At 46.0% G+C, this 24,573-nt stretch overlaps 2 pseudogenes; one reads left to right on the top strand and one right to left on the bottom strand.

Moving 5' to 3' along the window:
* Positions 1-2,903: 2,903 nt before the first annotated feature.
* LOC108298471 lies at positions 2,904-19,397 on the top strand (annotated as a pseudogene).
* Positions 19,398-21,217: 1,820 nt separating this feature from the next.
* LOC108298476 overlaps positions 21,218-24,573 on the bottom strand; it is a 5,990-nt pseudogene continuing 2,634 nt past the window's right edge.

The raw sequence follows: 24,573 nt of genomic DNA, 5'->3' as shown, positions 1-24,573 counted from the left end.
GCATGGCAAAACCCTATCTCTACAAAAAAAAAAAAAATCTCTACAAAAATCATCTGGGCATGGTGGCACACACCTGTAGCCTTAGCTACTTGGGAGGCTGAGAGGATCACTTGAGCCTGGGAGGTTGAGGCTGCAGTGAGCTGAGATCTCACCACTACATTTCAGCCTGGGCGACAGAGAGACACTGTGTCTTAAAAAGAAAAGTGTTTGCATTCATAAATTAAATTATTTTTCCCTTTTGGACTCATCTGGTTTAGTTTTTAATTTTTTTCTAAGATTTCAAACTCATACTTAGACATTTAATTTTATCCATGTGCACATGAGGACCTCTTCCATCACTAGCAACTGGTCAGTATCGCGTCAACTACACATTTGTTATAAACCCTCTTGTGCTGAGCAGCCAGGTTCCTGCCAATACCATGCTACCAGTGAGGACATCCTACTACATCTTTCCCTCCATCTCTGAATGAGAGTGGACTTGGTATATGGAGAGTGCACACTTAATGTTCCTGTGTGCTGAGAGATTCCCTTAAGATGGCTGATCTTGTTAATATCCCAGCTGTGAGAGCTTCTGACTCTCCACAACCTAACTGGCAACTTAGTTTGATTTTTTTTAAATTGCAGCATTAGTTGTCTGCCCAATACCACTGGTTTCATGCCTCACTCAGTAAGTGCAAAGTTCTAGAACATCCACAGACACCCACAGGTTTGCCGGCCCCAGCCCTGCTAGCTCCAAACCCTCTTCCTGACTTCCAGCGGAGGGGGCTCTGGCTGCCCCCCACTAGTCCCATCTTCCTCCACCCCAAGCCCCTTTGCTTCCCAGATGGGAAGGAGGGTGAAGAAGAAAATGGAAATGAAATAAAATATCAAGGAGCTGGGAAAATGATTCCCTCTTTAGTTCCCAGTGTCTCTGCTATCTGTTAACCTTGAAAGAGCTACAAATGAATGTTATCCCTGACAGCTGGAGCCCAGCACTGGTTCACACTCCCGGGTCTCCACGGACCAGTCTACCTCCTGGAAACACCTCTGCCAACAAGCAGCTTGTTACTTTTGTCTTGTCTCTGTAAGCCCCCTCCCCTGCTGGTCCCCACTCATGGTGCATATGAATTAGCAAATCAATGAAGTCCAAAGATTGTAAGGTCAGATGTTCAGCAAATGGACAATGACATAGTTCTGCCTCAGTTTTCCCTTTTGTGTTGTAAGCCTATAGAAGGGGAGAGAAGCTGCAGCTTGGGGAGCTCGGTGAATGAGGCTGTACCCCCTGCATCTCCCAGCTGAAAAAAAAGCCACTTCCTTCCTCAGTTCAGTGTTTGAGAAATTTGTTCCCCACAACTCCTGCTTCAATCACAATGGCAAATGTTTCATCACAATGGAACATCGGTGAAATTCACATCATCAGCTGATCGCGGTGGCTCATCCCTGTAATCGCAGCACTTTGGGAGGCTGAGGCCGGTGGATCATGAGGTCAAGAGATCAAGACCGTCTTGGTCAACATGGTGAAACCCTGTCTCTACTAAAAATACAAAAATTAGCTGGGCATGGTGGCAAGCGCCTGTAGTCCCAGCTACTCGGGAGGCTGAGGCAGAATTGCTTGAACCCAGGAGGCAGAGGTTGTGGTGAGCCAAGATAGCGCCATTGCACTCCAGCCTAGGTAACAAAAGCGAAACTCCGTCTCAAAAAAAAAAAGAAATTCACATCATATTCACATACAATTTTCAACCAGACACAAAAGAGCATATACTGTAGGTTTCTGTTTATATGATGTTTAAAAATAAATTTAAAATATGTTGATCGTGATCAGAATAGGTATTTCTTAGGAGTTATTGCCTGGGAATTTGCCACAGAGGGGCTGCCAGGGTGTTTATACCTGAGTGGTGGTAACACCATGTTTGTAAGAAGGCAACCATCTGGGCATGTAATATATGTGCACTGTGCCACAGGGAAAGCAACCGTCAAACAAAAACAAAGTAATACAAATAATATCTTTCCATCATGCAAACTTCCATCTTTCTTGTCTCCCTCTGAGTCTGTCTTACATTTTAAACAGAAACAACTCCAATCTTGTATGTATACTTCCAGATACAGAGGGAACACACTCACATCACTCTCTCTTTTTTTTTTTGAGACGGAGTTTTGCTCTTGTTGCCCAAGCTAGAGGGCAATGGTGGGATTTCGGCTCACCACAACCTCCACCTCCCGGGGTACAAGAAATTCTCCTGTCTCAGCCTCCTGAGTAACTGGAATTACAGGCATTCACCACCATACCCAGCTAATTTTTATTTATTTATTTATTTATTGAGATGGAGTCTTGCTCTGTCACCCAGGCTGGAGTGCAGTGATGCAATCTCAGCTCACTGCAACCTCCGCCTCCTGGGTTCAAGCTATTCTCCTGCCTCAGCTTCTTGAGTAGCTGGGACTACAGACATGTGCCACAATGCTGGGCTAATTTTTGTATTATTAGTAGAGACAGGGTTTTACCATATTAGCCAGGCTGGTCTTGAACTCCTGACCTCATGATCCACCTGCCTCAGTCTCCCAAAGTGTTGGGATTACAGGCGTGAGCCACTGCACCTGGCCAATTTTGTATTTTTAGTAGAGACAGAGTTTCTCCATGTTGGTCAGGCTAGTCTTGAACTCCCGACCTCAGGTGATCTACCCACCTCAGCCTCCCAAAAGTGCTGGGATTACAGGAGTAAGCCACTGCACCCAGCTACACTGCTCTCTTTTAATAGGGAAAATCATGACAGCAAATTCTGTAAAAGACATTACAAGAAAGGAAAACTAAAAGCCAAATTCTGCAGAATAATATTGCCAAAATCCAACACAATACATTAGCAATCTTGATTCCCAGGTTTTCCTAAAGGAAACACTGGGGTTTTTGATGCAGACATAAATGTGGTGGGATGAGGACGGGCTCCCTCCTGTTTGGGGTGCTGCTGGGGAGAGTGGTGAGAAGAGACAGGGCCATCGGGTTAGTGGAGGACATTTGGTGTCAGAAGGAAAGAGGGCCTGGGTGGTCCTCAGGGAGAGTCCTGGGATGGGGGTTTCTAGGCTGTGGCTATGAAGGGGTCCCTATAAAAGGAGATGGGACTCTGTGCACTGTCCCTACAGGGCCTAGGGATGAAATAGGAGTGAGTAGACACTGAGCTTTGGTTTGGAAGAAATGAACAAGGATAAGTTCACTCCATGCTGTTTAGTCCAGCACCACAGACAGAGGCTCAGATCAACACTAATTGAGACAAGAAGATTTATAGACAGTGTTCATTGAGCCACTGACACGCTAGCCCAGCTGCCACTTAGTTAAAGGGCATTAACTGCTCACCCAAGGGTGGTCATGTGACAGCTAGTTTGGAATGTCACTTTCCAATACAGTTTGAGAGCCAAGAGATCCTTTGCAGCCAATTGGCCGCTGGGAGTGCATAGCGGTGGCAGCTGACTGTGGAGCTGCTAGGAAAGGATGGCGCTGTTTTGAATCACCCTCATCCTTCGAAGGGGCTTCATTTGAGGTCAGCCATAACCTGTTGTGGGTCTAGGATGGAAAGGAAGAGACCCATTGGTCCGAGCTCTTCTCCAGGCTCAGGTGCCTTTTCCAGGGTATCAGCCCTCCTCTCATGGATGCCTTGGGCCAGGACGTCTTGAGAAAGAGAAGGAATCTCATGTTTTGGGGTCCAGGGCATGATTTGGAGGTCTCAGGTACTATGTCCCCAAGGCCTCAGGTACATTCCTGCCCTAAATCCATCACGTGACACTGCTGTGACTGGAAAGTCACACGGTCCCCTAAACAGCAACCCCCTAAACCATAAAGTGTAGGCCACGGCTCCTCCTTTGCCCACCCACAGGGCTGACAGGGGGATCCCGGGAGATGATAGCAGGTATTCACCATGGGCTATAAAGCCTCCGACACAGGCAAATGGCAAAAAGCCAACCCCCATCCTCCCCTACCCTGGAGCAGCCAAGACCCCTTTCTTGTTACCTGCTAACAAGCCCGTAGCTTCTTATTCCAGGCATTTAATTGTAGAGCATTGAAGAACCAGCCATTTTTCCTAAAGCTTTAACTCTATTAGATGATGTTCAGCCTCAAAAGGCTAACAGGTCAGCCCTATTAAAGTGTTCAGATGGGGCTGGGTGCAGTGGCTCATGCCTATAATCCCAGCACTTGGGAGGTCAGAGTGGGCAGATCACTTTAGGCCAGGAGTCCAAGACCAGCCAGGAGTAGAGACATGGTGAAACTCTGTCACACAAATGTCATGTGAGATGACAAAAGGTAGCTGGGCATGGTGGTGGGAGCCTGCAATCCCAGCTAGTCAGGAGTCTGAGGCAGGAGGATTGCTTGAACCCAGGAGGTGGAGGTTGTAGTGAGCCAAGATCACACCACTGCACTCCAGCCTGGGTGAAAGAGTGAGACTCCGTCTCAAAAAACAAACAAGCAGCCCATTTGCGGCCATCACCTAAGCGGGAGCTGCCAAAATGAAGTTCAATCCCTTTGTGACTTCCAACCAAAGCAAGAATCGCAAAGGCATTTCAGTGCACATTCGCAGGAAGATTATGTCTTCCCCTCTTTCCAAAGAGCTGAGACAGAAATACAACGTGTGATCCACGCCCAACCGAAAGGATGATGAAGTTCAGGTTGTACGAGGACACTATAAAGGTCAGCAGATTGACAAACTAGTCCAGGTTTACAGGAAGAAATATGTAATCTACATTGAACGGGTGCAGCAGGAAAAGGCTAATGGCACAACTGTCCACGTAGGCATTCACCCCAGCAAGGTGGTTATCACTAGGCTAAAACTGGACAAAGACCGCAAAAAGATCCTTGAATGGAAAGCCAAATCTCACCAAGTAGGAAAGGAAAAGGGCAAATACAAGGAAGAAACAATTGAGAAGATGCAGGAATAAAGTAATCTTATATACAAGCTTTGATTAAAACTTGAAACAAGGAAAAAAAAACAAGCAAATAAATAAAGTATTCAGATGGCAGTGCAAAGAGCTGGGGACTGAGGGGTTGCAGGACCTTCCTGGGTCCACGTGGCTCTAAGTGGGATGGAGCCCAGGCCCTCAGGCCCAGCCCACTCAGTCACTCTGCTCTGCTGCCTTTCTGAGTTGTCTCGTCTGCATAAAGGCATTTTCCACACAATCTGTCTCTTAAATGTTTTAAGTGCACATCAAAACCCAAGATCTTCCTGAAGCCCAGCTTTGGCTGAGAGGCTCTGCCACGGAGTCCGTGAACAGCACAATCCACCGTGTGAGCTCTGCATAAATTATTACCCATTTCCCTCTGGTCTTCTGCCAGCAAGATGTCAGCAGCTCTCTTTACTGTGAGTACACTTCCCAGAATCTTAGCTGATGAAAAGGAGAAAAGCATTTTCCTCTTTCAAGGATCTATACAAACCCCAGTCCAGCAATAAGTCAAGAAAGGGCCCCAGACCAAGCACAGGTGCAGATGGCCAGCTGAAGGCACAGTGGACATTCAATGCTTGTGTTGATTCACGAATAATGATTGTAGTTTTTTCCAAAATTGCATATTTAAGACAAATCAATAAAAATGCTTAGCCATCTTGTTATTCATATAATTTTAATTTACTATTCAATCAGTAGTGCTTCAACCACGTAAGTAAAGATGCATTCACAGCTCAGCTTTGGTTCACATTTAATAGTAAAACACATCTGAAGCTCATGTTTAGACATTAACTGATTGTTAAACATTTGCTGAAATAGATCTGTCCCTAAAATATTGTTGTCAAATTACTCTTGAATTAATACACATTATTATTTAGATAAGTTTTAGATTATTAGCAAAAAAAAATAGCTAAAGAAATAGAGCTAAAAATAGATACTAAAGTTAGCAAGTGCCCCTTCCCCCTGGCTCCCCCATAATTGACATATTAGTATGATGCATTTGTTATAGTTAATTACACCAGTATTTACACATTATTAACTACATTTCTTATTGGCATTATGGATTACTCTGTTTTGCATTTTTAAGGTTGATTTGTTTTTGTATGTTTAGTACACAGGGGATTTTGCCGTGTTGGCCAGGCTGATCTAGAACCCCTGACCTCAGTTGATCCTGTCTTGGCCTCCCAAAGTGCTGGGATTATAGATGTGAACCACCACGCCAGGCCTGTTTTCAAGGTTGTGTGTGTGTGTGTGTGTGTGTGTGTGTGTGTTTTGCTCCACCTCTCATGCTCTGTCATGCAGAATTGTTCTGATGCTGACAACCCCCTGTGCTTCACCTGTTACTCTTTCTCCTTTTTCCCTGGATTCCCTGAAAACAGCTGATTTTTAAAGTTGTCTGTAGTTTGCCTTTGTACAGAATGACACGTGGTTTGAGTCATAGAGTATGTAGCTTCTTCAGGCTGAAGTATTTTACTTAGCAATAGACATTAAAGATTATGCCATGTCTGTCCAGGTGCCAGCACCTTGCTTTTGAACATCCCAGCCTCCAGAACCATGAGAAAGAAACATCTGTTGTTTAAACCACTCAGTGCATGTTTTTGACACAGAGTCTCACTCTTCCCCAGGCTGGAGTACAGTGGTGTGCTCTGGGCTCATTGCTACCTTGACTCTCTGGGCTCAAGTGATCCTCCCATCTCAGCTGGGACCACAGACACAAACCACCATGCCGGGCTAATTTTCTTTATATTTATGTAGAGACGGGGGTCTCACTAGGTTACCCAGGCTGGTCTCAATCTCCTGGCTTAAGCTATCCACCTGCCTCTGCCTCCCGAAGTGCTGAGATCACAGGCGGAAGCCACCACACCCATCTGGCATTGTTCTAGCAGCTGCAATGACTCTGGCCAACTCTTCCAGAAGACACTGGTTGAGGCAGTCAGGAGGGGCGACATTCGGCTTTAAGCCATGTGAAAGGGAAAGTTTTGCTCAGCAGCAAGTTCTCTCTTGATTAAGAGTTTTATAGGCCGGGCGCGGTGGCTCAAGCCTGTAATCCCAGCACTTTGGGAGGCCGAGGCGGGTGGATCACGAGGTCAAGAGATCGAGACCATCCTGGTCAACATGGTGAAACCCCGTCTCTACTAAAAATACAAAAAATTAGCTGGGCATGGTGGTGCGTGCCTGTAATCCCAGCTACTCAGGAGGCTGAGGCAGGAGAATTGCCTGAACCCAGGAGGTGGAGGTTGCGGTGAGCCGAGATCGCACCATTGCACTCTAGCCTGGGTAACAAGAGTGAAACTCCGTCTCAAAAAAAAAAAAAAAAAAAAAAAGAGTTTTATGATTGCCAGCCACAGTGAACTAGAGAGAAGGGTCTTCCGGGAAAAGACTGTGCTGGCTGCTGGGGCCTTTGACCACCGCTGTCCTTCTGGGATTCTACGTTCATGGAGGGAACAAAAGGCCTTGGAAACACCACGCAGCATGACTTGGTCCTCATGGTCTCTTCTCTCCTGTCATTGTAGGTGGCCTCAGGAAAACAGGCTGAATTCTGAGGTCCCTGACTTGCTGATGAAAAATCCAGATGAAAAGGAAGGAGGGATTTTCCTGCTGGCTTCAGTCTGGGGATCTGATTCCAGCTTCCTGCTAGGGATGAGCCGGGGGTGGCGGAAGAAGCGGTTTTTGCAGGTAAAGAGCGATGGCCTGATTGTACAGTCCCCAGAGCAGCCATGTCTCCCTGGGTTGGGTGGGTTTGTGTGCACAGGGCTCCTGGGGTCTGTGTGGGTGTCATGTGGATGGGAGTGTGTCTTCTCAGGAAATGCATCCCACCTACACAGCACCGTTGCCGCAGCAGGTTCTCTAAGGCAACCCCACCGCCACCGTGTGCTTTCCATACATTGACGCATTCATCACTCACTCATCACTCACCACAGCCTTGCCCAGGGGCTGGCTTTCCAGCCACGCCTCAGAAAATGAGGCACAGAGAATGACCCATGCTCCTGAGCATCTATGTAAAAAGGCTGCAGTGTGAGTGAGGGGTGTGGCCCCAAGTGGAAGCTCGGGACTCCTGGGTGACCTTTGTCACTCAGCCGTGGGCTCATTGGTCACAGCGCAGGGCTGATCCAGCCCCAGGCATGTGCCTGGTAGTACCTAGGCATGCAGAGGTCCCAGATACCACCCATGGTCATAAGGTGGACTCTGTGTTTGTCTATCTGTGCATATATCACAGATTTTTGCCCAGCCATTAGTGTGAAAAGTCCAAGTTATGGAAACAGAGTAGAAGATGGTGTTGGAGAGCAAGGAAAATGGGGAGATAGGATAGTGAAAGGGCACACACACACATTTTCAGTTACGTGATGAGTATGATCTGGAGACCTGGCGCACGGCACCGTGACCACAGTTCATAGTGAAGTGTACAGTTGAAATCTGCGGAGAAAGTGCACCTCACATATTCTCACCACACACAGAAAAACAGTAACAATGTGAGATGATAGGTAATTAATTAGCTTGATTGTGGTCATCATGGCACATTGTACGCATATATCAAAACTTCACATTGTAAACTTTATATATATACATCCTTTTATCTTTCAATGATGCCTCAATAAAGCCAGGGAAAAAATCCTCATAAATATTCAAATTTTGTGAGCTAAGCACCCCAGGAACACTGACGAATTAGAACCGGCAGGAGCCCTGGTGGTCAGTGGGGCCCATCACCCCTGCCGTAGCCCCCTGGTGCGGTGGGGTTAGAGCACGGGCTCCTAGCGCATGCCTGCCTCTGTAACAAACCATCTCTCCTGCTGGCATGAGCAGGGGCGCCCCTGACCAAGAAGCACACAGGCGGGATAGAAATGAAGCCTGCGAGCAGAGCTACCACATGGGAAGCAGTGTGTATTTTTAAATGAACTGATATCGTATTTTCAATGTATCTATAACCTATTATCTTTAAGCAATAGGTTTAGTGAATAAATACAACACAATGTTTTTCCGGGAATTAAACACAGTCCCCAGTGTAAGATTGCTTTCCATCCATCACAAAGCCTTGTGCAACAGAGGAGAAATGTACTGGTGACATACGCAGGTCCCTGGAGACTGAGATGGTCCAGGGAGATGTAAGGAAGGTCCTGGCAATTCGGTGGCAGTTCAACGTGGGCAGGAGAGGGGAGGGGACCCTATCATTGCACCACAGCATAGACTTGGGTACATGGGAAGACTGAACATTTTCATGTTGGTTTAGGTGGCCTCCGGCTCCACAGTTGAGGATTGTGAGCCTCATCCCAGTCTGCTCCTCTTTTCCAGGCTTCTTCCAGCCAGGAGGATGGCCCTGCAGCTCAGCCCAGGCAGCGACCCCTCCACACCCATGCACACCAGTGCTGCATCCATCTCAAGCGAGCGCCCTGAGTCAGCCACAAGCAACACCACCACTGCCCTGCCAGCCACGCTGTTCTCCCAGCCTCCCTGAGAGGCCACTGGAGGAAGAGTCCCATCTCATGGCAAGGAAAGATTGCCTGTCTTTTCCATAATAGATGTGATGCTTTATTTTATTTCATTTCAAATTGGTTCATGCATGAAAATCTGGCAATATATGTATTGGGTGATGTATATATACTGTTTTCTGATGGAGAAGGTGTCAGTCATGACTGGCAGCCTCATATTATAAGCACACTGTCTGGTAGAGGGCCTGCCCTCAGCACCTGTTCTTCTTTCGTGTGGACTAAGAATTTTCCAAATCTCAGCAGTTTGGGAGGCCGAGGCGGGCGGATCACAAGGTTGAGAGATTGAGACAATCCTGGCTAACATGGTGAAACCCCATCTCTACTAAAAATACAAAAAAAAAAAAAAAATTAGCTGGGTGTGGTGGTGCATGTCTGTAGTCCCAGATACTCGGGAGGCTGAGGCAGGAGAATTGCTTGAAACCGGAAAACGGAAGTTGCAGTGAGCCAGGATCACACCAATGCACTCCAACCTGGTAATAGAGTAAGACTTTGTCTTAAAAAAAAAAAAAAAGGAATTTTCCAATTGCCAACCAAACTAGACTTGGGAGACCCATCCTCCAGGGAGAGTTCCTGCACATCTCATGGTGTCCTCACACTCACTGTGGGGACTTTGACGGGAAACAGAGTTTCCCATCAGTTTTTCTAAAGCAACCAAGAGAACAAAAGACATTTGCCAACAGCACACAGCAACACCTGAGCCTCAGTTTGCTGGTCTGTGATTACGGATTACCCCAAGAGTAAGTAAAAGTTGTGCTGGAATCACTCATTTGCTGAGGAAAAATCGAGGTGACGTGGCAGGTGGAACTTTCTGGCTTTGGCTGGAGAGTCTTGATTCTGGGTTCCTATTGGGAGGGAGGATCAGGGAAGTGGTGATGGATAAACAGTGATGACCACGTTTTGGCAAGCAGCTGTACGTCCCTGCAGATGGTGCAAGCCTAGCGCATGGGGTGGGAGCTCCGCATGTGGAAGCGTCCATGAGTCTGGTGCATGGGATGGGGACTCCACATGTGAATTCATCCATGAGCCTGGTGCATGGGGTGGGCACTCCATGTGTGAATGCATCACTGTGCTCCTGAGTGTGCTGATGTAGGGGTCCCTGGATTCACATCCCCTCTAGCAGCACAACTAGTACTGTCAATTTCTAAATGAAAAGCTCCCATCTCCATGAGTGCACATGTATGTATATATTTAACATTTATCAAATTTTACATTTCAAATCTGTGCAGTTTATGACACTCCAGACTCTGGCCCAGGACCAGGGGAGATGAGGGTGGGTTCCTGGATACAGTGAGTAGTCCTCTCCCTTCTGCTGCAGCTGCCCTCATTTTCCAGCACAGGATTTGCAGGGCCATGCTCTTCACTCTGCTTACAAGTTGCCCCCAGCTGTGCACCTCTCTAGGATCTGAGTGTGACTCACTGTTTAGCACCTCTGGAGCCTCACAGAGTGGCCAGTAATTGGGCATGTGTGCAGGAAATAGCTATTAGATGAAATATCATAGTAGGCCATTGATAGCTACTCTGGAAGGAAAGATCAGGGGCAGGGAGGTGATGTCTCCCACATCTCTGGACCCCAGTGCTGTGTTCTCCAGTGTGGCAGTCATTAGCTAGGTGTGTCTGTATTTTAATTAATTTTTAAAAATTTACAGCTGGGGCTTTTACCAGAGGAGGATCCAAGATGGCTGAATAGGAACAGCTCTGGAGTGCAGTTCCCAGCAAGAACAACGCAGAGGGTGAGTGATCACTGCATTTCCAAACAAGTTTTCACTGCCCACAGACCAGGAGATTCCTGGGCTGAAAAGACCATGAGTTTCCAGCATGGCTGTTTCAGCCACTGCTGCAGGTTGGAGCACAGAAACTCACATAAATCTTGGTGGCCGTTTCAACTGGTGCCTGGAATGCCTGGGAGACAACCGCCCATTCAACTGAAAGGGAGGGAGCTGAGACAGGGAGCCAGGTGATCTGCCTCGGCAGGTACCACTCCCACAAAACAAGCAATCTGAAATGCTTTGGATTAAGCGTTTCACAGCAAGCGCAGCTGGACCTGAGAGGGTCCAGCTCAGTGAGGGGAAGGGCATCCGCCACTACCAAGGCAGTCTGTCAATACCGAGGCAGTTCTAACTGCACCTCTATAAACAACACCACAAGGAAGTTCACATAGCAGCTGGGCAGAGCCCGCAGCTGCTCAGCAATGCCTCTGCTGGAAGATTGTGACTAGACTATCTCTGTGCTGGGCAGGGCATCTATGAAAAAAGGCAGCAGCACGTCAGGAACTTATAAATAAGCTGACCTTCTTAGGACAGAACACCTGGGAAAAGAGGCGGTTTTGAGTTCCACTGCAGCAGACTTAAATGTACCTGCCCAGCAGCTCTGCATGGAACAACGGAGCTTCCAGCATAGCACTTGAGCTCCTATAAGGGACAGACTATCTCCTCAAGCAGCTCCCCAACCCCTGTATACCCAAAGAGACACCCCATAAGGAGAGCTTAGGCCGACATCTGGTGGCTACCCTTCTGGGATGAAGATAACAGAAGAAGAAACCAGCAGCAACCCTTACTATTCTGCAGCCCCCGCAGGTGATCCCCAGGCAAGCAGGGTCTGGGATGGACCTCCAGCAGTCCCTACAGCAGAGGGGTCTGACTGTTAGAAGGAAAACTAAGAAACAGAAAGAAATAGCTTCAACATCAACAAAAAGGAGGTCCACTCAGAGACCCCATACAAAAGTCACCAACTACAAAGACCACAGGTAGATAAAGCCATGAAGATGGGAAGAAACCAGTATGAAAAGGATAAAAACACCAAAAACCAGAATGTCTCTCCTCCATACGACCACAACTCCTCACCAGCTAGGGAACAAAGCTGGATGGACAATGAAGCTGATGAACTGACAGAAACAGGCTTCAGAAGGTGGGTAAAAACAAAATTCTCAGAGCTAAAAGAACATGTGCTAACCCAATACAAAGAAACTAAGAACCTTGAAAAAAGGTTAGATGAGATGCTAACTAGAATAAACAGCTTAGACAAGAATACCGTATGAACGACTTGATGGAGCTGAAAAACACAGCACGAGAACTTTGCAAAGCATACACAAATTTCAATAGCTGAATTGACCAAGCAGAAGAAAGGATATCAGAGATTGAAGATCAACTCAATGAAAATAAAGTGAGAAGGCAAAATTAGAGATCAAAGAGTGAAAAGAAATGAACAAAGCCTCCAAGAAATATGGGATTATGTGAAAAGACCTAATCTATATTTGATAGGTGTACCTGAATGTGACAGAGAGAATGAATCCAAGCTGAAAAACACACTTCAGGATATCATCCAGGAGAACTTCCTCAACCTAACAAGGCAGGCCACCATTCAAGTCCAGGAAATACAGAGAACACCACAAAGATATTCCTCAAGAAGAGCAACCCCAAGGCACATAATCGTCAGATTCACCAGGGTTGAAATGAAGAAGAAAATGCTAAGGACAGCCAGAGAGAAAGGTCGGATTACCCACAAAGTGAAGCCCATCAGACTCACAGCGGATCTCTTGACAGAAACCCTACAAGCCAGAAGAGAGTGGGGGCCAATATTCAACTTCCTTAAAGAAAGAAACTTTCAACCGAGAATTTCGTATCCAGCCAAACTAAGCTTCATAAGCGAAGGAGAAATAAAATCCTTATGGACAAGCAATTGCTCAGAGATTTCATCACCACCAGGCCTGCTTTACAAGAGCTCCTGAAAGAAGCACTAAACAAGGAAAGGAACAACCAGTACCAGCCACTGCAAAAATGTACCAAATGGTAAAGATCATCAACACAATGAAGAAAATGTGTCAACTAACAACCAGCTAGTATCAAAATGGCAAGATCAAATTCACACATAACAATATTAACCTTAAATGTAAATGGCCTAAATGCCCCAATCAAAAGACACAGACTGGCAAATTGGATAAAAAGTCAAGACTATTGGTATGCTGTATTCAGGAAACCCATCTCACATGCAAGGACACACATAGACTAAAAATAAAGGGATGGAAGAAGACTTATCAAGCAAATGGAGAGCAAAAAAAAAGCAGTAGTTGCAATCCTAGTCTCTGATAAAATGGACTTTAAATCATAAACAAAGTCAAAAGAGACAAAGCAGGGCATTACATAATGATCAAAGGATCAATGCAACAAGAAGAGCTAATGATCCTAAATACATACTCACCCAATACAGGAGCACCCAGATACATAAAGCAAGTTCTTAATGACCTACAAAGAGACTTAGACTCCCACACAATAATAGTGGGAGACTTTAACACTCCACTGTCAATATTAGACAGATCAACGAGACAGAAAATTAACAAGGATATCCAGTACTTGAACTCAGATCTGGACCAAGCAGACCTAATAGACATCTACAGAAATCTCCACCCCAAATCCACAGAATATACATTCTTCCAAGCACCACATTGCACTTACTCTCAAACTGACCACATAATTGGAAGTAAATCACTCCTCAGCAAATGCAAAAGAACAGAAATCATAACAAACAGTCTCTCAGACCACAGGGCAATCAAATTAGAGCTCAGCATTAAGAAACTAACTCAGAACCGCACAACTTCATGGAAACTGAACAACTGCTTCCTGAATGTCGACTGGATAAACAATGAAATGAAGGCAGAAATAAAGATGTTCTTTGAAACCAATGATAATGAAGATACAATGTACCAGGATCTCTGGGACACATTTAAAGCAGTGTCTAGAGAGAAATTTATGCAATAAATGCCCACATGAGAAGCAAGGAAAGATCTAAAATCAACACCCTATCATCAAAATTGAAAGAGCTAGAGGAGCAAGATCAAAAAAACTCAAAAGCTAGCAGAAGTCAAGAGATAACTAAGATCAGAGCAGAACTGAAGGAGACAGAGACACAAAAAACCCTTCAAAAAATCAATAATTCCAGGAGCTGGTTTTTTGAAAAGATCAACAAAATAGACAGACGGCTAGCCCGATTAATAAAAAAGAAAAGAGAAGAATCACATAGATACAATAAAAAATGATAAAGGGGATATCACCACTGATTCCACAGAAATACAAACTACTATCAGAGATTACTACAAATAACTATGCACATAAACCAGTAAACCTGGAAGAAATGGCTAAATTCCTGGACACTTGCACCCTCCCAAGCCTAAACCAGGAAGAAATTGAAAGCTTGAACAGACCAATAACAAGAGCTGAAGTTGAAACAGCAATTAATAGCCTACCAACCAAAAAAAGCCCAGGTACAGACGGGTTCACAGCCAAATTCTACCAGACGTACAAAGAGGAGCTGGTACCATTACTACTGAAACTATTCCAAACAATACAAAAAGAGGGAATCCTTCCCAAATCATTTTATGAGACCAACATCATCCTGATAACAAAACCCAGCAGAGACTCAACAAAAAAAGAAAACTTTAGGCCAATATCCATGATGAACATAGATGCAATTCAAAAGACTGGGCTCTGAGTTATGTTCTCTGACCACAACACTAGTGAACTAGGCATAAATAGCAAAAGGTAAGCAGGACATTAAGAAATACTGATGGCTTAAAGAGAGAATCACAATGAAAATTTGCAATTACACTGAATTAAAGAGTAGTAACATATGTGACACTTGTACTACAAGGAAATATATCAACATTTATCTCAAGGAGGAGAAAAAGCAGCAAAATAAACCCAAAGAAAGTAGAAAATAGCAGACAACATAAATTAACCAAAGAGAAAATAAACATACAGTGGAGAGGAACAACAAACCCAAAACCCCAAATGAACCTGATCAAGAAAAAAAAAGAGAAGGCACAAATAACCAGTATCAGGAAATGAAAAAAGGATCCATCATACATGCTGCAGACAATAAAAAGAAGATAGGCTGGGCAAGGGTTGCTCATGCCTGTAATCGCAGCACTTTGGGAAGCCGTGGCGGGTGGATCACCTGAGGTCAAGAGTTCGAGATCAGTCTAGCCAACATGGAGAAACCCCCTCTCTACAAAAATGCAAAAAGTTAGCTGGGCATGATGGCACATGTCTGTAGTCCCAGCTACTCAGGGGGCTAAGGCAGGAGAATCACTTGAAACAAGGAGATGGAGGTTGCAGTGAGCCAAGATGGCGCCACCTGCATTCCAGCCTGGGTGACAGAGCAAGACTCTGTCTAAAAAAAAAAAAAAAAAGAAGAAGATATTACCAGCACTTTTATGCTGATAAATTTTAAAAGGTAAATGGAATGAAAAACTTCTTAATTCAAAACTCCTTAAGAAGAAATAGAGGCCGGTTGCAGTGGCTCACTCCTGTAAACCCAGCACTTTGGGAGGCTGAAACGGGTGGATCACCTGAGGTCAGGAGTTCGAGCCCAGCCTGACTAACATGAAGAAATCCTGTCTCTACTAAAAATACAAAAAATTAGCCAGACTTGGTGGCACATGCTGGTAATCCCAGCTACTTGGGAGGCTGAAGTAGGAGAATTGCTTGAACCCAGGAGGTGGAGGTTGTGGTGAGCTGAGATAGCACCACTGCACTCCAGACTGGGCAACCAGAGTGGAACGCCATCTCAAAAAAAAAAAGAAGAAAAAGAAGAAGAAGAAATAGAAAACCTGAATATTTGTAGGACTATTAAAAGATCTTGCTTCAATACCAAACTCTCCCTACAAGGAAACCCTAGGCTCAGATGACTTCGCCTGTGAGTGGTACTAAAATTCTAGAAAGAAATCGTTCTTATCTATACAAACGCTTCCTGGGAATAAAAAAAAAAAAGAAGGAAACATTCCTAATTAATGTTATGAGGTCCTATGTAACCTTGCTACCAAAACCCAAGTTCAACATGAATAAAGGGAAATTATAGGCCAATCTTGGTCGTTTCTAGAGACTGCAAAATCCTAAACAAAATATTAAGAAACCCAAATCAGCAATGTATAAAACAATTCATCATGCCAATTGTTTTTTTTTTCTAGGCATGAAAGTTTATTGCATCATAAATGTAATTCACCACATGAACAGATTGAAGGAGGAAAAAGTCATAGGGTCATCTCAATAGATGCAGATAGAGTCTTTGTCAACATCCAACATTATTTAATAATTTAAAAAACAATCGTGAACAAAAAAATAGAAGGGAACGCTTTTCTTTTTCTGTTTGTTTGTTTTAAGACAGGGTCTCACTCTGTCACCCAGTACCCAGGCTGGAGTGCAGTGGCACAATCTCGGCTCACTGAAGCCTCTACCTACCAGGCTCAAGTGATCCTCCTGCCCCAGCCTCATGAGTAGCTAGGACTACAGGAGCACACCACCAAGCCCACCTAATTTTTTGTATTTTTTTTTTGTGGAGATGAGGTTTTACCATGTTGCACAGACTGGTCTTGAATGCCTAAGCTCAAGCAATCCTCCTGCCTGGGCCTCTCCAAGTGCTGGGATTACAGGAATGAGCCACCCCGCATGGCCAGAACTTTTTTTTAAACCTGACAAAGGGTGTCTTCAAAACATCACACTTACTGGTGAAATGCTGAGAATGTTGCCTTTGAGAGTGGGGAAAAGGCAGCCGGGCGCAGTGGCTCATGCCTGGAATCCCAGCACTTTGAGAGGTCGAGGCGGGCGGATCACCTGAGTTCAAAACCAGCCTGACTAACATGGAGAAACCCCTTCTCTACTAAAAATACAAAATGAGCCGGGTGTGGTGGCGCATGCCTGTAGTCCCAGCTACTCGGGAGGCTGAGGCAGGAGAATTGCTTGAACCTGGGAGGCAGAGGTTGCGGTGAGCGGAGATCGCACCATTGCACTCCAGACTGGGCAACGAGCGAAACTCCATGACAAGAAAAAAAAAAAAAAAAAAGTCAAAAGTTTAGGCTGGGTGCTATACTCCCAGCACTTTGGGAAGCCAGGGTGGGAGATTCGCTTCAGCCCAGGGGTTCAAGACCAGCCAGGGCAAAAGAGCAAAAGAAAAAAACCCCGTCTTTACAAAAAAATACAAAAATTATCCAGTCTTGGTGTTGCACACCTGTAATCCCAGCTACTCAGGAGGCTGAAGTGGGAGGATTGCTTGTGCCCAGGAGGCAGAGGTTGCAGTGAGCCGAGATAGTACCACTATACTCCAGCCTGGGTGACAGAGTGAGACTCTGTCTTAAAAAGAAAGAAAGAACGTTAAGCAATTTGCTGAATATTAAATAAATATACAAAACTATCAAATTTTTTTAAAGACCAGCAAAAACCATGTTAAAAAATAAAATTAGAAAGCAAGAAGTTAAAAACAAACACTATAAAACTATGAAAATTTTGAATGTACTTGATAATTTGTTTTTTGTTTTTGTTTTTAAATATTATAGCTCTGAGGGAAATCTGGCTACAGGGCTCGGATTTTCCAGTGTTTCCTTTTGTTTCCCTCTGTCACCCAGGCTGGAGTACAGTGGAGCGACCACGGCTCACTGCAACTTTTCCTCCCAGGTTCAAGCGATTCTCCTGTCTCAGCCTCCTGAGTAGCTGGGACTACAGGCTCATGCCCCCGCAGCCTGGCTAAGTTTTGTATTTTTAGTATAGAGATGGGGTTTCACCATGTTGGCCAGGCTGGTCTCGAACTTCTGACCTCAAGTGATCTGCCTGCCTCTGCCTCCCAAAGTGCTGGGATTACAGGCGGGAGCCACCTATCGCTTGTTTCTGCTTCTGCTTTTTTGTGCATTCTGTTAACCCCTCTGTCACCCACTCTGCAGCAATTAAGATAAATACCTGCAATTTGGGGGCTACCACCTGCCCTTTGGGAGACCCCTTTTTGTCCCTTCTTTTGCTTCTGTAGTTGCAGCTGTCGATGCCCATTTTCTTCTTTACTTGTCACAACAGAAAAGAGTTGAATGAATTAATGAATGAATGAATTCATACAATGAGCCCCCATTCCTGTAGACCCCTTCAATCCAAATCATTATTTAGCTCCTAATGCATTTTACTATAGGTGACCACTGATCATTTCCTGAGCCTTCATTAGATTTTTTAATCTAGTCTAACGCACTGATTTCTGTCCTAAATTCTTTAACCAGTTAGCATCAGCAGTCATCATGGATTCTGAAATGTACTAGGAGAGATCCTGACATTTTCCCATCTCAGCCAGCGCAGCATCAGCTTGTGGGTCTCTGAGACCCGAAAATTGAGAGTGTTTTCGCACCCCAGGGGCTGTTCCTGGTGGCTCTGCAGCTGTCAATGTGCCACAGAACGAATATACTGAATTACACTGTAAATGCTATGGATACCATTTGGATTACCATGAGAAAACGAGAAAGAAGGAAAGTCCAGAGGCTCATGAATATTTAAAGAAGGCAAAGAAAATGATTGGTCTGAAGGCTAAGCTTTACTATAAACAGCACCCTGCTGAGAAAATACAAATGAAAAATACTATCAAGATGCATGAAAAGAGAAATATATAATTATTGAAATATTTAATTATTGTAAAGACTCCACAGGGAGCAGGACCTGCCTATCTGCTGGACAGAGAGGGACAATCTCGAGCTAAAGTACTTTACAATATGATAAAACCAAAAAGAAAAGAGAAGGCAGGAAAATGGGAAGTCCTTCTGCCTAAAGTACATGCCCAGGGAGAAGCAGAAGTATTAAAAGTTATTCAAACGGAAAGAGAAAAAAGAAGGCATAGAAGAGGATGGTTGCTGAAGTCTATGTTGGAGATGGCTTTACAAGAAAGTCACCTAAATATGAAAGATTCATCAGGCTATGGTCTTGAGTTTCAAGAAAGCCCATGTAACATGTCCTGACCTGAAAGCCACCTTTTGCCTACCAATACTTGGTGTAAAGAAGAATCCCTCATTCACACTGTATACAACTTTGGATGCTCTTACGAAAGGTACTGTCACTGAAGGAAATGTGAGCGAATTGGCCCTTGCAATGCGAGGAGGCCAAGTTACTTGGGGAAAATATGCCCAGGTTACCAACAATCCTCAAAATGATGGATGCGTAAATGAAGTCTTACTGGTTTGACAGCAATTTCATATACAATTATTAAGGACTACATACCAATTGAAAAAACTGCCATTACTTATAATGTTTCTGAATACTACCAAACAGCCATACATGTCTGCAGTCATCAAGAGATTTATTAAATTATAAACATTAAAATTCCTGAGATTCTCAACTTCACCCCTGCCCTGCCAAGGGATATTGTCAGATGTAAACCAACACCCTGATGACTTCTACAAAGCAACTTGGCTTTCAAAGTTGAACCCAGTCTTCCCTCCTTTCTTTACTCAGTCTACTCCCAAGGGACTCCCAGACCTGATGAGAGGAGTAAGGATCCCATTCCCCAAAGGACCCTAAAGTGTCCAAGGACAAGAGAAGTACAGACCTCGCCTTCTCTGCAGTTCTAGGTGCGAGGCCAGTCCAGCAGAGCATGCAGCCTCAGGCCCCTCCTGCACGTGCTCCCTTCTTCTTGGAGGCCTGGTCCCCAGGCTAACTCCAGGATGGATAACAAAGCACAAACCCAGCTGCGTGATGGCAGGGCCCTCCACCAGCTGTTAGGCATTTGGCCTGAAAAGTCACCACACTTGGTCAGTCCCAGGCACCCACATCATGTTGCTATGAACACTGAAATGCATACTGTTTCTGCAGAAGACAAAGCTTGTTCTTTCCCTGTTTCAACAACTGCAGTCTTTTGTAAACTGGGTTCCTGAGCAAAGAAACACAGGCCAAGGACTACCTAGGACTGGAGTTCTCAATCATGGTGGCCCATTGGACCTATCTGGGCATCTTTTAAATCCCAGTGGCTCAGGCATTATCCCAGACCAAATAAATCGGAGCCTCTAGAGGCAGCGGTTGCCTTGAATGCTCAGCAAGTGATTCCAGTGGGCAACCAGGGCTGAATGCCGTTCTAGATTCGGGGCATAGAACTGTCCCTCCAGCTTCCACTCCCCGGTGACGATCTCTCCTGGACTGCAGTCTCATGTTTTACCTACATCCCCGAGTTGTGTGATTTTGGCTTTGCATGTTCCTACTTCCCAGATGAGTCAGGCAGGGGCCATTTTACAGAAACCAAGTAGGCGTTCAGGGCCTGAGGGATGCCAGGAGATGGGAAGCAGGAAGCAGGTGGAGCACCCTGTCCCTCGTGGGGCAGCAGTTCTCAGCTTTCAGACAAAGGATGTTTGGGCCCTACCCCCAGACCCAATGAACTCATTGGGGTTGAACGCAAGAAATTAGTATGTTTTTAGAGCTCTCCAGTACATTCAGATGCATGGCCATGGTTGAGAACTGCTGATTGGCATATTCAGAGATTCCAAATCACCCTGCTTGAATCTGTTCTCCTCTGACATGAATATTCTTTGTCTTTTAAATTTTCTTTCTCCCAATTATTTCTTTCTTTTCTTTCTTTCTTTTTCTGTCTTTGTCTCCTCAGACATGGCTTTGTCTTTTTCTTTCTTTCTTTCTTGTGATGGAGGAATCGCAAATGCATTGCAATGTGCAGTGAAAGGAATCGTGGGGAAGGCCCACTTCGAACCACGGTCAGGTGACTTGGGCAGGCACCAGGAGCTGTGGGCCCATGGGGCCTGGCCTAGGCTGGCACAGCCCTGTCCCCAGTCCTGAGGGATTGTCTCCACAGGGCCTGGCCGCTGGCCCGGCCGCCTCCACGGCTGCCCTGATCCAGCAGCCACACTCATTGCGGTGAACACAGGGAAGCCTCTTCCTGATGCTGAGAAAGGTGGTGTGGAGCGGACAGTGGCTGGAGTGACACCAGGCCCTGCCCCACACAGGGCGGCCCAGCAGTGGGTGATGGCCTGGGCAGAGGCTGTCCCCGCGGAGGGAGATGGTGTGAGGCAGCCTAGGTGTAGGAAGATGACCTCAGGGTCCCGGCTGTCCCCGCGGAGGGAGACTGTGTGGGGCAGCCTAGGTGTAGAAGATGACCTCAGGGATCTGGCCGTCCTCCACAGATGTCCCGTTGTTGTTCCCGGCCTCACAGCAGAAGGTGAAGCAGGTCTTGGCGCCCATGGTGGGCGACTCGTGTGTCACCTCGCATAGGCCTTTGGTGCCCTAGTGGGAGTCTGGGCCCTTGAGCGTGGCACCGGCAGTGTAGCTGACGTTGGTCAGCACCTCCACCAGCTCCTTGAACATGACGGGGGAGGTGCTAGCTGAACCTGGTAGCTGAAGCCCGTGTCGTTCTGGCCGAGGACAGTGTTGCTGTTGGTGCCGATGATCTGGATGTTCACTTGGTAGCCAATGGGCCCGTGGATGGATCCGCACAGCCCAAATCCCATCACAAAGATGCGCTTGTTGACCGAGAACCTGATGCGGTCTGGTGCGGCTATAGCCCCAGCGACTCTCCACCTGCTGGAAGAGGTTGATGCTGCACTCTTTCACGCGCAGGCAGCAGCGGGCCAGTCCATGAACTCCACTCGCAGCTTGGGGTGACGGTGAAGTGCAGGAAGAGGCTGACCACCTTGAGGTCCACCAGGATGCCCGACTGTGCAGGGGGCCTGCAGCGAACTCCTGGATGGCCTTAAGTGGGAAGCAGATGAGGCCCAGGGCCTTGCCCAGAACCTTCTGCCTGTTCTCAGGCGTCACCTGCAGCTGCTACCGCGGACACTCAGCCTCAGACCAGCCGACGACGGCGTTGAACAGCCGCACTTCACGGATGTCCAGTGTGTCGCGCTCCAGGACGGCCACCAGCGTGTCCAGGTCAATGCCGGTGAAGTCCAGGTCAATGCCGATGGCGTCCACGGTGTTTCTGTGATGTTCTCCAGGCACAGGCTGGCCAGCTATGGTTCATCGAAGAGTCGCCCCTGCATGAGCAGCATGAAGACGTTGTCGGCTCACAGGTTTTTCTTCAGGAACTCCACGCAGTGGGCCTCGAGCGCCAGCACCGCCTGCTTCTCGGTGGTGTACCTATAGCGTGGTCATCACCGTCTCCGGGCAATCTGCACCTCGTCCCAGTGGAAAAACTTGAGCAGTGAGAGGAAGGCGGCGGGCTCCACGTCAGGCAGCTCTATCTCCCAGGCCAGAGTGCAGTAGCCTGACCTTGACTCACTGTAACTTCTGCCTCCCGGTCCTGGTTCAAGCAATTCTCCTGCCTCAGCCTCCTGAGTAGCTGGGATTACAGGCATGCACCATCACACCCAGCTAATTTTTGTATTTTTATTAGAGATAGGGTTTCACCACGTGGCCAGGCTGGTCTTGAACTCCTGACCTCATGATCCGCCCACCACGGCCTCCCAAAATGCTGGGATTATAGGCATGAGCCACCCTGCCCAGGCTCTTTCTTCCCTTCTCTCTCTCTCTCTCCCTCCCTCCCTCCCTCCCTCCCTTCCTTCCTTCCTTCTTTCTTCCTTTCTTCCTTTCTTTCCCTTTCTTCTTTCTTTCTTCCTTTCCCTCTTTTTCTCTCTCTTTCTCTTTCTTTTTTTTTGAGATAGGGTCTGGCCGTGTCACCTAGACTTGAGTGCTGTGGCACCGTCACGGCTCACTACAGTATCAAGTGTGCTTCTGTGCTCAAGTGACCCTCCCACCTCAGCCTCTCAAAGTGCTGGGATTACAGATGTGAGCCACCATGCCTGGCCTCGTTTTCTTCATGTGTGATTTAATTTGAAACTTAATGTTTGCTTATGTTCAAATCTTTCTGGTAAATTTCCTGTGCCAGTGGAGAGCTGCCTCCCTATATAGGAGACTAGACTCCCCATATAGGGACTACATAGGAAGAAACAGATCTTAAAACACTTGAGCGTTAGAACAGACCTAGTTCTCATGAATTTTACATGATTCCACTCCTTTTCCTTTCTAGTATATAATTATACTTCTTTCAAAATGCTTTAATTCATTGCCCTAGAGTTCACAATATCGATTTGCAACTAATCTACGTCTACTTTCAAATGACATTTTCCCGCTTCGTGGGCAGTGCAGGAGTCTTCTTACAGAGTTTCCCAATTCCTCTCTCCTCACCCTTCTGACAGGGCTTTTCTTGATTTCACCTGTCCTTCACTAGGGTCCCCAGCACATTGTTGCTATTATTACTTTAACCAGGCAGTGACCTACTAGATCAACTGAGAACAGGAAATGGAGAAGATTTTCTATTGCCTTCACGTACTCCTTTCCCAACACCCTTCCTTTCTTTACGTGGATCTGAGTTTCTAACCTGTATCTCTTCCCTTCTCCATAAAGAGCTGCTTTTAACTTTTGTTGCAGGGCAGGTTAGGTGGCAATAACTTTTTTTTGCTTGTAGGAGAGAATGTGTGTGTGTGTGTGTGTGTGTGTGTACGTTTCTTGAAACAAGGTCTTACACTGTCACCCAGGCTGCAGTGCAGTGGCCAAACACGGTTTACTGTAGCCTCGACCTCCCGGGCTCAAGGGATCCCACCTCAGCCTCCCAAGTAGCATGCTACCACACTCAGCTAATTTTTTATTTTTTGTAAAGTTGGGGTCTCACTATGTTGCCCAGGCTGGTCTCAAACTCCTGGGCTCAAGGGATCCTCCTGCCTTGGCCTCTCAAAGGGCTGAGATTTACAGGTGTGAGCTACCACGCCCGGCCCTCAGAAAGTTTTTGTTTCTCCTTTGTTCTTTTTGTCAGAGCAAACATTTTTATAGCATGGATGTCACCATTTTTAAACCATCATAAAATACAGCATTCTGTAGTCTGTACTACGTACACAGTGTTTTCTTCACTTTTGAAGGATACTCTTACTGGATATGGAAATCTAGGTTGATGAGATTTTCTCTTTCAACACTTTAAATATTTCACCCTTTTCTCTTCTTGCTTTCGTGGTGTCTGACGAGAAGCAGGCTGTAATTCTTCTTCATTTCCTATATAAGTAAGCTGGGTTTTTTCTATTGCTTCTTTCAAGATTGTGTGTTTGTCTTTGGTTTTCTCCAGTTTGAATATGATATGTGTAGGTGTTGGTTTTTTTAGTATTTACCTATTCGGTGTTCTCTAAGCTTCCTGGATCTGTGGCTTGGTGTCTGCCTTTATTTTCGGAAAATTGTGAGCCATTATTACTTGCATGCTTCTTCTGTGCTGTTCTCCCTTTCTCCTCCTCATGGTGTTTCAACTGTGCATATATTATATCTTTTGAAAATATCCCACAGTTCTTGTGTAATCTAGTTTTCTCCCCCATTTTTTTCTTTGCATTAAAGTTTGGGAAAGGTCTACTAACATATCTTCAGGCTGATTCTTTCCTCATCTGTGTCCAGTTTACTGATGGCCTTCTTCATCTCTATTATAGTGTTTT

Source organism: Cebus imitator, unplaced genomic scaffold (genome assembly GCF_001604975.1).
Source record: "Cebus imitator isolate Cc_AM_T3 unplaced genomic scaffold, Cebus_imitator-1.0 Scaffold970, whole genome shotgun sequence".
NCBI classification, from domain to species: Eukaryota; Metazoa; Chordata; class Mammalia; order Primates; family Cebidae; genus Cebus; species Cebus imitator.
This window is presented reverse-complemented; position numbering and strand designations above follow the sequence as displayed.